The 14,114-nt window shown below is 36.6% G+C and overlaps 1 protein-coding gene and 1 non-coding gene across 2 annotated transcripts in view; both read right to left on the bottom strand.

The window, feature by feature from the left end:
• TMC1 (transmembrane channel like 1) overlaps positions 1-14,114 on the bottom strand; it is a 209,765-nt gene that overhangs the window by 109,602 nt on the left and 86,049 nt on the right. The gene's annotated exons all lie outside the window — the stretch shown is intronic.
• LOC130455669 (U6 spliceosomal RNA) lies at positions 10,380-10,487 on the bottom strand. The gene has a single exon (XR_008913776.1). It is a non-coding gene; the product is annotated as a U6 spliceosomal RNA (small nuclear RNA).

Raw genomic sequence — 14,114 nt, 5'->3', positions numbered from 1 at the left:
CTAAGTCAAAATTATATTTATAATAATACTAAGACTTATACATTTCTAATATGAGGAATATAAATAAATGTAATCCACACAAGCAAAAAAAAAACTTGGGAAGGGGGTCCTCAATATTTTTTAAAAGACATCTTTAAGGTCTTGAGACCAAAACAATTATGAATCAATGTCCCAGACAAAGTCTGGCACATGGTTGAGCCCAATTTTTTAACACTAACCTAATATGGATAGCATGCAATTATATTTTGCAAGTGACAGTATAGAAGAATAATTTAATTACCACTCTTCCCAGTGAAGACCTGTACCACTTCTACTATATGATTTTTGCTAATTAATTATTTTAAAATGTATTTATTTAATAGAATTTATTCACAGATATCTCAGCCCCTCCCTACCCTCTTTGTACCACATAAGCTATCATTTGACAAAAAGATATGTATGTATAGATTGTTTCTTTCATGTTATTTTTTAGTTTCTTCCCTAGAGGTAGACATTCACAAGTTAATCTTCAAATATTAATTCTATAGCTGAACATAATGTTCTCTTGATTCTACTTATTTTACCCTTCATTACTTAATGTGGGTCTTTTCAAGTGTTTTTTTAATTAAACTGCCCATCATTTCTTATGGTACAGCAGTATTTCATCACAATAATATACCACAATATACCACTGGCTAATGTCCCCAGTGAATATTCCCTCAGTTTCCAGTTCTTTGCCACCACAGAGAGCTGCTATCTTGGAAAATACAGATTTTTTCTTTTGCCCCGATCACCTAGGGAGACAATCTTAGCAAGGTACTATGGGGTCCAAGAGTTTTATAACTCTCTGGGCTTAGCTCCAAATTGCTCTCCAAAATGGTTGACTCAGTTCAAAGTTCTATCAACAATGTATCAATATCCCTCTTTTCCACATACCCTCCAATATTTGTCATTTTGCTTTTTATTATTTTAGCCAATCTGATGAGTATGAAATACCTCAGAATATTTTGACTTGCATTTCTCTTAGCAGTAATTTAGAGCGTTTTTCATATACATATATATATATATGACTTTGATCTCTTCATATAACTGTCTGTGCATATATTTTATCCATTTATCAATTGAGAGATGGCTTTTCTTATAAATTTGACAAAGTTCTCTATATTTTTTAGATATGGGACCTCTAGCTGAGAAATTTTCTTCAAAATTTTTCTCAATTCTCTGCATTGCTTCTAATCTTGCCTATATTCATTTTATTTGTACAAAACCCTTTTTAGTTTAATGTAATCAAAATGATCCATTTTGTAACAGACTTTTCTACAAGTAGAAATGCAATAATCTAGGACAATCCTGAGGGACTTAGGAGAAAGAATTCTATCCACATCCAGAGAAAGAATTGTGGGAGTAGAAACACAGAAGAAAAACATAGGACTGATTATATGGTTTGATGAGTGTATGATTAGGGTTTTGGCTTTAAAGGATCACTCTATTGCAAATATGAATAATGTGGAAATAGGTTTTGAACAATGACACATGTATAAATCAATGGAATTGCTTGTTGGCTCTGAGAGGGGGGTGGAAAGAGGGATGGGAAAGATCATGAATCAGATAACCATGGAAAATATTCTAAATAAAAAATAACCAATTTAAAAAATGATCCATTTTATATTTCCTAATACTCTCTGTCTCTTCTTTATAAATTTATAAATTCCTTTATTATCCACAAATGTGATAGGTAAAATGTTCCCTGTTCTAATTTGCTTATGATATATCCTTTTATTTCACAGTCATGCATCCATTTTGATCTTATCTTAGTGAATGGTGTAAATACTGTTCTATGCCTAGTTTCTGCCAAACTACTTTCCAATTTTCTCAGCAATTTTTACTGAAGAGTGAACTCATCCCCAAAATTTGAATCTATGGTTTTGTCAAAAATAAGGTTACTGTAATCTTTTATTACTGTTTTGTTATATATATATGCTCTGTTCCACTGATCTACCTTTCTATTTCTTTGCTAGTACCAGATAGTTTTGATAATTACTACTTTATAATACAGTTTAAATTCTGGCACTACTAGTCCTCCTTCATTTACATTTTTCTCATTAATTCATTTGATATTCTTGAACTTTTATCCTTTCAAATGAATTTTTTTTATTTTTTTCTAATTAAAAAAATAAGCTTTGGTAATTTATTTGGGATGGCATTGAATCACTAGATTTGCTTAAGTAAAAGTATCATTTTAATTATATTGACTCTGCCCACCCATGAACAATGAATATTTTCCATTATTTAAATCTAATTTCATTTATGTAATAAGTGTTTTATAAGTGTTCACATAATTATTTGGTTTGTTTTGGCAGGCATATTCCCAGGTATTTAGAGAATTACTTTGGGGAGAAGTATCGAACACTGGCAAGGATGGATCAAGTACAACTTCAACCAAATTGGGAAATACTTAACAAAAATAAATGAAAATTCAATAGAATGTAGATGAAGTTGATATGTGGTTTCCAAAGTCAATATGTGTCCCACAGGGATTTAGTAGGTCCCATTTCTCTTTGAACTGGATAGCTTTGGCTTGGGGCACTGAAGAGTTTAGTATCATTGGTAGGGATTCATAGCTAGTCTATATTAGAAGCAAGATTTGAACACAGTGCTTTCTGAGTATAAGGCTAGAAGTTTGGGGTTGCTTCTGAGTTAGTCCATAGGATATTAAAATTTGCCTACTGTTGCTTTTTGATATATGTAGCATAGGATGTAAATTACAACCCCTTGATTCTATCTCTACCTTAATCTCTTCTCTTCTTGCTCTTACCGTCTCTTTCTCTTTTTCTTTCATACATTCTTTTCCCTCACTTAATTATATCATTCTCTCCCTGTCTCCACTCTACCTTTTTTTTTCTTTTATAATTATAGTTCCTCTTGTAAGATCCTTGTAAGATCCTACAAGCAGTGAGTGGTTGCCAGGTATAAACTCTGCCCAGGAAACTATGCCTTGATGCTTCCCACCTCCTTATATGTCACTCCCTTTTTTTCTCAATGCTTCAATCCTATTTCTTCAATCTTCCTTTCTGCCTTGCCCCTCACCCCACATACAAAACTTTCTCCACTGTTTTCACTGACAGACATGGAATGAAAAAGCATGAAACCCTTAGAATTCCTTTATCAGTGAATAGAGAGCTAAGGCAGGGGGTTCCTCACTATATGACCCTGGGCAGGTCACTTAAACCTAGTTGCTTAGTACGTACTGCTCTTCTGCCTTGGAACCAAAGTATTGATTTTAAAGCAGAAAGTAAGAGGGTTTTTTTTTTTTAAGGTAAGGGGGAGGGTTCCACACCATTTTAAAAAATGCTGATTCTGTGTGATTTGTCTCTCCTAGGGGGAGGTAAGGGAGAGAGGAGGTGGTAGCTATCTGGAATAAGTTTAGAGTACCAGAAGGTCCCTTGCTCAAAAATATCATTCCCACACATTTCTCCAATTAATGATTCATTTGGGTTAACAAACTCCACTGGGTAGAAGGGATATAAATATACCCTGGGAGGTTTAAGTCTATTTGTCATTTGCACCTCAGTGCCAATTACTTTAATCAGGGCAACAACCCAGCTGAAATACCTCAGAGAATAGAAATGTTGGCTGAAGGAGTTAAGGGATGAGAGAAAGTATATGAGGGAGGTATCAGAAACCCAGAAAAAACTGCTGATTTTCCCAGGATCTTTTGTAGGAACCATCTACAGGACTACTAGAGGTCATCTTTGTAGCTTTAATTTGCCAATACTTGAGTTTGGAACTTCAGGAATTCTTTCTCTAATAGATGGCTGTGAATTTCCCCTTCTCTGCTTCTGCTCAATTATTTCCATTCAAAGGTGTCTACTCTAGACCAGTCTACCCAGTTCAGCCTAGTATTTACTCAGCTGCTCTGTGTCTTCACTTCTAGAAGGAGAGGAAAAAAGAAAATGAGACATGTCCTAACCATCTGCCTAAGGAAAATTTAAAACATGGAATTGAATCTTCTTAGGAACATATGGCCTTGCAATAATTTATAATTTGCCAAATTGAATGGTATTTTCACAATCCTCATCCTTCTTGACATCACTGCAGTTTTTGACACCACTGATGGTCTCTCTTCCCCTTGATACTCTTCTTTTTTTAGGTTTTTGTGACATTACTCTCTCCTAGTCCTCTTCCTGAATATCTGACTATGACTTGTCAGTCTTCTTTGCTGAATCTTATTCCAGGTCATTCTTTCCTTACTATTTCATTTGGTAATCTCATCAGCTTCCCTAGATTCAATTTTCACCTCTATAGTGATGATCCTCAGATTGGTTTACCCAATCTTAACCTTTCTCCTTACCTCTAAATTCAAATTGTCAATTGCCAACTGGATATCCTGAACTGAATGTCAAACTCAACATATTACAAACTAAATTATCTTTTGTGTTAGAGGAGGACTAGCATTTCTGTTGTGAGATCTTGCTGAGCTCTTTTCAGGGCTGCTCATCCACCTTTGGTGTCGACCTGTGGATCCAAGAAACTATAGCATATGCAGAAGCCAAACCCTGGTAAAACCATGTGCAAGATGGGCTAAACCAGGTTGAAGATAAGCAATAAGCCTCAAAACCATTCATTGGTTAGTTAGGGGGATATATACTCCCAAGATGTAAAGATTTCTCCCAGGAAAATGAGCAGATGGCCATAAATGTGACTGGAGCAGATGGTGTGTAGTGCTTAAAGCTTGGTCAGTCATCCAAAATGCAAAGGTTGTATCCTGAGTCATCACCTGTCACCCTGACTTTTTTGTCTTGGCACTGGACTTGGATGACCCTGGAAGAGAGAATGAGGCTTTGTGTAACTCTGCCTCACTTAAATTCAATTCACACTTGAGTAAAATACCCTGGGAAGTCATTGTGTCTCTTCAAAAACAAAGAATGAACAACAATTACTGAAAACACCACCTGAGATCAAAATCTAGAATCATCCTTTACTCCTCATTCTCTCACCTCCCATATCCAAACTGATGAGAAGCACTGTCAGTTCTCCCTTTCCAATATCTCTCATATATGCATCCTTCTCTCTTTTGACACTGCCATCACTCTAGTACAAGTGCTCAGCATGACATGCCTGGATTATTGCAATAGCCTGCTGGTCTTCCTGCCTCAAGCTTCTCCTCACTCTAGTCCATCCTCCACTCACTTATCACATTGATCTTCCTAATGCACAGAGCTGACTCACTTTTGAATCAAAAAAACTCTAGTAGTTCCCTATTTCCTCCAGGATCAAAGAGAAAATCCTTTTTGGCATTCAAAGCCCTTCATAACTTGTCTCCTTCCTACCTTTCCATTCTTCTTACACCTTATTTCCCCTTCACATACTCAGTGATCCAGTGACACTGGTCTCATTTCTATTCCTCTCATAAGGCATTATAGCTCCTCTCTCAATATTTTCATTGCCTTCCCTCATGCCTGGAATTTTCTCACTCCTTATCTCTACCTCCTGGTTCCTCTGACTTCCTTCAAGTCACAGCTAAATTCACTTACAATGTCTTTCAATATCTTAATGCTAGTGACTTGTAAATGTCTTGAAAACAGAGCTTGTCTTCTGTTTTCTTTGTATTTGCTCAGGTCTTAACTCAATACCTTACACATTACAGGAACCTGATAAAAACAGTTAGGTGGTTCAATGGATGGAGAGCCAGGCCTGGATACAGGAGGTCCTGGATTCAAATCTGATCTCAGACACTTTCTAAATGTATGACCCTGGACAAGTCACTTAACTCCAATGGCCTAGCCCTTAACACTTTTCTGTCTTAGAATAGATTCCAAGATAGAAGATGAGGATATTTTTAAAATGCTTATTGAACCAAACAAATGAACTTTTATATCAACTGGCACCCAAGTAAAGAAAAAGCAGATCATTCCATTCACAAACTTAAACATTTTACTGTCCTATATTCAAAAAAAGTTGATCTAAAATGAAAACTTTTTTTTAGATTTTATTCTCTACATCTTTGCTACTAATGTTAGTGTAGTTATTTGAAAAAATAGTGCATAATATCTTTACTTTTCTATATTTGCTGACATATTTGTTGTGCCTAGTACATGATTCCTTGTTTTCTAAGTTTTGCAAATTCCAGCACAAAGAAAAAATATTTGTTACCTTTTACATTTCTTTTTCTATAAATTTCTATAGGCTTGGAAATCAGGTCTTTCTAAGTGCAAGTCCAATTTTCTATGCATTGTATCACTTAGCTGAGATTTTGCTTGTTTATTTAATATTCTGTTTAGTGTAATAATCTCTTTATTAGAGTTTAATTAATTAATTAAATATTTCCATGGTTACATAATTCATGTTCTTTCCCTCCCCCACTTTCACCCTCCTCATGTAGCCAATGAACAATTCCACTGGGTTAAAATGAAAACTTGAACTACTAGGATTTTTTGGCATAAAAAAGACACAATGAAATTGAGTTCTTTGGGGGAGACTCATCTGATCACAAACATGCAAAGATTCCAAAATAAGCTTTCAACTCTATAAATCCTATTTTCCATTATATCACTAGATTTTGCCCACCTATCTCTTGAGTCTGAGGACTACAGAGTATGTACAAATGCATATATATGGGTGTCTGTGTGAGAGACAGAGAATATTAATGAAGAATTTTTAGTTATGATTTATTTAATAAATACATTTTTAATATAAAAGAAAAAGAAGTTTTTGCAGTGAGTTGAATAACAATGAATAACTGTAGCCTCTCACTGTCTATACAAAGTCATTTCCAGATACTGTAAATGGAAGCAACCCCATTTTTCTGGCCCCTTTTCTCATACATCCTGGCTACATAATGTACTTTTCTACAATATATTATAAATACCTAACTTTCTAGTTTAGTCATTTTTGGTTCCACGTTTTCTGGCTTATTATAGACCACAGAACACTATTCATTTATAATTCCTTGTCTTTCAAAGAAAATGTATCTGTTTGCCTTGGGCTATGAATCTATAAATATGGAGCCATGAGTATGGGTCAACTGGAGGAAGAAAAAGACTATTTAGCAATCCCAGGAAGAATATACAGGTTATTCCTATAATTCCATTTCACTCAAACTTGCAGCACAGGATATAAAGAAAAATGTCCTCCTTACAACCCAGACTAAATTTCAAACATAACAAAATGTGCAACTGAGCTGGAATGCTGGATCTCCACGTAGAATAAGCCAGTTTATAACATTTTATTTCTGTACATGTGCGTATACAGGCAGGCAATCCCCCAGCTTGCAAATGGATTCTGTTCCAAATGTTAATTTATGTCTCTTTGGGGGAATTTGGAACAAAGTTTCCCATAGAAAGCATATAATAATTAGTGGCTTGATTCCCAGACCAGCTTACAAAAGCCTATTTAACCCATAATGTTAGAATCTTGAAGTTGGAAGGATACTGGAAGTTGTATTGAGTTTTAGTCCCCTCATTTTATTACTTTTGATTTTTTATTTTAAAATGCTTTCTTTAAATCCTGGGCTTCCCTATCTCACCCAGGCTGGAAATATAGGATCCATTCATGGCCTGATTATCCTCTGATCTGCAGGGAGGTTTGACCTGCTCCATTTCTGACATGGGGTTGATTCTACCCTCTTTTAGCAACCAGATGGCCTCTATTTCTGGGGCTCACCATATTAATGTCAAATAGTGCAATATCAACATAGCTCCCTGCAGTCCAGAACTCCCAAGCTCAAGAGATCAGATAGCCTCAGCCTCTCTAGTACCAGAGATTATAGGCATGTTGTCCTCTTTTCCAGAAAAGGAAAACCCATGCCCATAGAAGCAAAATGGTTTTCCCGAAGTCACAGCTCACTAATTGCAGAACCTGGAATACAAGTGCTTCAACAGCTAGCTTAACCCTCAGGTACTTTTTACCACTTTCATTAAATACTATAGCATCATGATGGAATGAAGAACAAATTGGCCTTGAGGTCAGAAAAACCTGGGTTCAAGTCTTACTTTTTGACCCTGGGAACTTACTTTTCTCCATCTCTAAATAGATTTTGACATTGTTGATCACTGTCTCCCTCTGGCTACTCTCTTCTTTAGATTTCCATGATCTCTCTCTCATTCTTCTACTTGCCTTCACGGTCTCCATTGCTGAATCTTCATCTAGGTCATGCCTTTGGTACCCTCTGTAGGAACCTCTTTTCTTCTCTTTACTCTAACGTGGTGACAACATCAATGTCCATGGGTTCAAATATTATTTCAATGCAGTTGTTTCCCAGAGAAGAACAATCAAGAGAAACCCAAATTCAAAGGTAGAAACCATAAAACTTAACAACTGAATGGATATAGAGGGTGGGGGAGTGAGGAGTTGAGAATGACACCTAGGTTGTAACCCTGGGAAACAAATTGGATGTGGAGAAAGTGGGAGTGATAAGCCATGGATTAAAACAAGTTTGTCTGTTTGCTTGGGGAAATGGTGATACCTTTCATAATAATGTTATTGTTGATATTGTCAATCCTCCTTTTTTAAAAAAGGACTAATGACAACACAGGAGATGTCTTGACTTTCTTATGAGTTGGATTTAATGAGGCAAAGTTGCACTAAGTGGTCAATGGCGCTCTTTCTTCTAGAGTCATCCAAGTCCTGTGCCAAGACAAAAGTTAGGGCAACAGCAGATGACCAGGGATGCAGCAGATGGCCTTGGCATCTTGAATGTCTAACCAAGATCTAAGCACTACACAGTGTCTACTTGAACCACCTTCATGGTCACTGGGACAAATTGTTCTAATCTCTCTATTTCATTGGGAGAAGTCTTCACATGAGTTGGGTAGTCATCGCCCTAACCCACCAATAGATGTGTTTGAGGTTTGTTGGTTACCCTCAACCTAGTGCAGCCTATCTGATGAGATGGTTTTACCAGGGTGTGGTTGCTGAGCATGCTATAGCTTCTTGGAGCCACAGGTGGGAGTTTGATGATGGTTGGATGGTTTTGGACAGGTCAAGTTTGAGATAGCTATGGGACACCTAATTTGAGTTGTTCAAAAGACAAGTTGGTGTTCCAGGACTAAAAACAAGGACAAGTTTGATTGTTTATTTGTTTTATTTCTACCCTTGAAACATCACTCATATATGTCTACTTCTCTCTTCTGACATTGTCACCAGATGGTGCAGGTCCCTATCATCTCATGCCTGAACTCTAACAGTCTGTTGGCTCTTCTCCCTGCCTCAAGTCTTTCAGCACTCCAAGCTATCTTTTACTCAGCTGTCAGATTGGTCTTTCTATTGTATAGATCTGACCATGTCATCACCTACTGAATATACTATAATGACTCCCTATTGCCTCCAGGACCAATCCGAAAATTCTCTTTTAAAATCATTTATAACTTGATTCCTTTCTGCCTTTGCAGTCTTTCAAAGCCTAACTCCTCTCCACATACTCTGTGATCTTGTGACACTAGTCTCCTTGCTGTTCCTCACACATTACATCCCCATCCTTTAACTCTATGCATTTCGACTGCCTATCCCTCATGCCCACAAAGCTTTCCCTCCTCATCTCTGTCTGCTGGTTTCTCTAGCTTGCTTCAAGTATCAACTAAAGTCCTATTTTCTTCAAGAAGTCTTTTCCCAAACTCCTTATCCTCAGTGCCTTCCCTATGAGATTATCACCAATTCATCTTGTATGTACCATTTTTGTACATAGTGTTTGCATGTTGTCTTCCCCATTAGACTGAGTTCTTTGAGAGCAGATCCTATCTTTTGCCTTTTTTTCTATCTCCAGAAATTAGCATAGTACCTGGAACATCATAAATCCTTATGGCTGCTTGACTCACCAAATCTCTCTTATAAGTCCCTTTAGCTCTACTACTCCCACAACTGCTGCCTTCAAATAGGCTCTTATCATCAGTCACCTGGACATAGTCTTTCGTTTGATTTCTCTGCATCATGTCTCTCCTTATAAGCCATCATCATCTACTCAGCTGCCAAAGAAATGGATCATCCTAAAGTATGGGTCTAACTGTATCCCTCACCCTCAACACATACATACATTTCACAAACTCTACAACTCTATTATTCTTTAGGATCAAAAATAAAATTCTCTGATTGGCATTTAAATCCCTCCACCATCTTCCAAGTCTTATAGCTGCCTCCCTCCCACCCTCTCTTGCCTAGCCACAATGACTTACTTATTGTTCCTTCACACAATGCTCCATCTCCCACTGGCGACTGCCCGGGTCATTCTACCTCTTCACTTCTCCAGCTTCTTTGAAGTCAGCTCAAATTGTTCCTTCTGTAGGAGGCTGTGCCCAGCCCCAACCCAGACCCACATAACACCTTTCCCTACGAGACAGCTTCCTATCTACTTACTCTCTCTCTAGTTTATGTGTGCCGTTACTGACATGTTGCATCCTATGGAATGCGAGCTCCTCTCTATATCCTCAGCCCTTGGGTTTCATCCTTGGGCAGGGGTCCTGCCGATCTTTGCTGTACTGTTCCAATTTTAGTATATGTGCTGCCAAAGCAAGCACATATCCTCAGCCCTTGGTACTCTTCTTGATAAGTCCTTTAAAATGATTGTGAAGCCACTGACAACCTCTCAGACCTCTAAGATGCTACTTTCTAAAAACAAAAAAGGTAGTTTCCTTGTTCCAGAGCACTTACATGATATAGTGAGTAAAAGCAATGGATTTGAAATGAGAAAAGCTTGAGTTCAAATCCTGAAGGAAAAAAATGTAACTTCAATTGTTCTCAGTTTCCGCATCTATAAGATGTGATCATAGAATTATGCAAAACATCCACTAAGTTAGCATATGCATAGCATTGTGCAGATCTTAAAATATGATATATAAGAGCTTGTATGTATATATGTATTATTTACATACAAATACATATATGTATATATCTATGTATAAGTATATTTAAGGCAACCAAAAGGCACAGAATGTTGGGACGAGAGTAAGGAAAATTGATTTTCCTGGGTTCAAATTTTGCCTCAGACACATACAAGGTGTGACACTAGGCAAGAACCTTAATCCAGTTTGCCTCAGTTTCTTCATCTGTAAAACAAGCTGGAGAAAGAAATGGAAACTACTCCAATATCTTTGCCAAGGAAACCCAAAAAGAAGCAGATACTACTAAAACAAATGAACAACATACATATTCCAGATGAGGAATATATACCTATGCTTGCGCATATATAGATGTATACCACCTAATAATATTTCCTCATCGCATAGTTCCCTATATCAGTCAAATCACATGACCCCCCCTTGTCTATCCCTATTGACTAAACAGACTTTTGTGCAATTGCTTTAGAATCTAATCAGTTACAGCATTGCTTCAGTGGGGGAAATGGGTGCAATGGCATAACAGAGAGAAGAGAAAAGGAAAAGTCTCCTTCCTCATGTCTTAAGGAAGACTTGGAGTGTTTTGACAATATAATGTCATCTGCCCAGATGAGTATGTGGAGGTCAGGGTGGCCTGTTGCTGTATAGAGGCCATCTGGTCTCTGCCTAGGACGTGTTCTGGTCAATATTCATTTATTTTATGCTTTGCCTGACATAGTTGTCTCTGTAGTTGTGCCTATCAGAGAATTAGGTATGCTCTTAAAATACACAGAGGAGAATTCTCCTTGCTAAAGGAGAATCTTCAAAGCTTCTTTTCCTTTTCGGCATCAATTTTTTTTCCATTGTCTATGTATAATAGAAACAGAAATATCATGTATTCTCTTTACTAATTATGTAACAAGACAGATGAGATCATCTGCAGAAAATTGTTTAGGAAAATCTGGGCATTCCTTTCTCATGATTGCATCATTACAGAAATAGGCAATGTATTGACTCTACACATGCATAGAACATTCTCATAAAAAAGTTTGAGAGATAGGAAAAAAAATCGAGATAGGATCTATGGGTGAGTGGTTGTATAGAGGAGAATATGATGCTGCTTATGACCATTCCCATTCTTTTAGAATCTTCTCTGAGATATCTTAAAATGGAACCTCAAGTACTCAAAAATTTTGTTGTCTCCAACATGGAATTCTTCTGTTTATATTTCAGGTATTGTTGATTTTCCTACTTTCATCTCAAAAGCAGCAATAGCTATCACTTATGTAGTACTTAAAGATTGAGGACATGCTGAACATAGTTTGTCTCATGCTCATCATAATTACCATTTTGAGGTTGGTGTTATCATCCCGTTTATAGATAAGGAAACTGAGGCAGACAGAGGTTATGTGACTTATCTAGGGTCACATAATTATGTGTCTGAGAGAGGATTTGAACTCAGGACTTCCTAACTCCAAGTTCAATACTCTATCCTTTGTATTACCTAGCTGCCAATGCTGGAGCTGGGGTTAGGAAGACCTGAACTCAGGAAGTCTGAGTTGAAATCTAGCCCTAGCCACTTATTGGCTATGTGACCTGGGCAACTCATTTAACCTCTGTTTAACTCATTTTTTTTCATCTATATGGGGATAAATAATAGTTTATTATTATTTTATTATATTACATACATGTATAATAATATATGTAATATATTATTATTAGAGTTGTTGTGAAGCTCATGAGATAATATATGTACAGCATTTCCCCAACTTTTAAGTGCATTATAAATGTTAGCTATAATCATCACCATCATCGCCTTATTATTATTGTTATCTACTGTGCCACCTAGGTTATTCACACAGACATACCTAGGAGATATTCCTAACTCTACAATAATTCTAGACTTCTACATGAAAGAGAATTATGAAATTAAGTGAATCACATAATTTTTTGGTTTCCAAATGCCTATAAAATTTATATTTACCTTATACTATACTCTGTGTACCATGGTAGGATATCATTAAATTTTACATATCTTACCTTAATTTAAAAATATTTTGTTGTTAAAAAATACTAGCCATCATCTGAGCCTTCAATCTTTTTGCTGGTGGAGGGTCTTACCTCAATGCTAATGTCTGCTGACTGATCAGGGTGGGAATTGCTAAATGTTGGGGCAGCTGTGGTGTTTCTTAAAATAAGACAGCAGTGAAATTTGCTGCATTGATGGACTCTTCCTTTTACCTGAACACTTAGAGGCCATCACAGGCTCTTTAATTGGCCTAATTTCAATATTGTTTAGTCTCAGGGAATGGGGAGGTCCAAGAACAGGAAGAGAGTCAGAGGAACAGCCAGTAGGTGGAACAGACAAAACTCATATAACTTTTATCAGTTAAGTTTGCTGTCAGACATGGGCACAGTTCATGATGTCCCCAGACAATTACACCGGTAACATCAAAGATCATTGACCACAGATCACCATAATGCATATAATAACAATAAAAAAATGGAAACTTTATGAGAACTAGGAAAATGTGACACAGATGCCATATAGGTACATGCTATTGGAAATGGTTCTAATTGACTTGCTTGATGCAGGGTTGACACAAACATTCAATTCATAAAAAAAAAAAAGTTGTGAAGTGCAATAAACAGGTAGTCAGTCAGTATGGCATATCAGTTCCTGAGGGGATAGAATACAAATGTAGTGACTCCACTATAATCAATAATGAGACTATATCATTAAAGAAAAACTTGTAAAACTGTAAAAAAAAAACTTGTAAATCTGTTTCATTTGACATCTCTTTCTAATTCCATCTTAAAATATTTTGGGAGATGATCTTACTTGGTTGGATCTCATTTCTGAAAGCTCATTTCCCACCCATTACTTTTTACTGTTTTATGAGGTGATACTCTACATACTTTTTTACCATCACAGTTTATAATATTTTGAAAACAAAATTGTCTTCTAAACAAGAGCTGCCTTCAACGTGTAGATAACTAGGCTTTGCAAAATTCAAGGGTTTCCTAGCTGAGGAGGTTTCTGGGTCTTTTTTGCCTCCTTAGAGTGGCAGCTATTTTGTATTTGTTAAATATCTCCAAAACTTAAAAAAAGCCAACAATGTCTCTTTATTCATTTCCCATTTTTTTTCAGAATCAAAATCAGCTTGAATGGATCACGTTGGATCTCTAGTAACTGTATTCAGTGTCATCTTCTCAGCATTATCCTTCTTTCTAATTTTGAACTTTATTCTAACCAGTTCTGACCACATATCACTAAAGTGATTCACGTTGGTAACTAGTCATTTCCTATCTGTTAATATACAATATGTC

This window comes from Monodelphis domestica, chromosome 7, assembly GCF_027887165.1.
Source record: "Monodelphis domestica isolate mMonDom1 chromosome 7, mMonDom1.pri, whole genome shotgun sequence".
Lineage (NCBI taxonomy): Eukaryota > Metazoa > Chordata > Mammalia > Didelphimorphia > Didelphidae > Monodelphis > Monodelphis domestica.
This window is presented reverse-complemented; position numbering and strand designations above follow the sequence as displayed.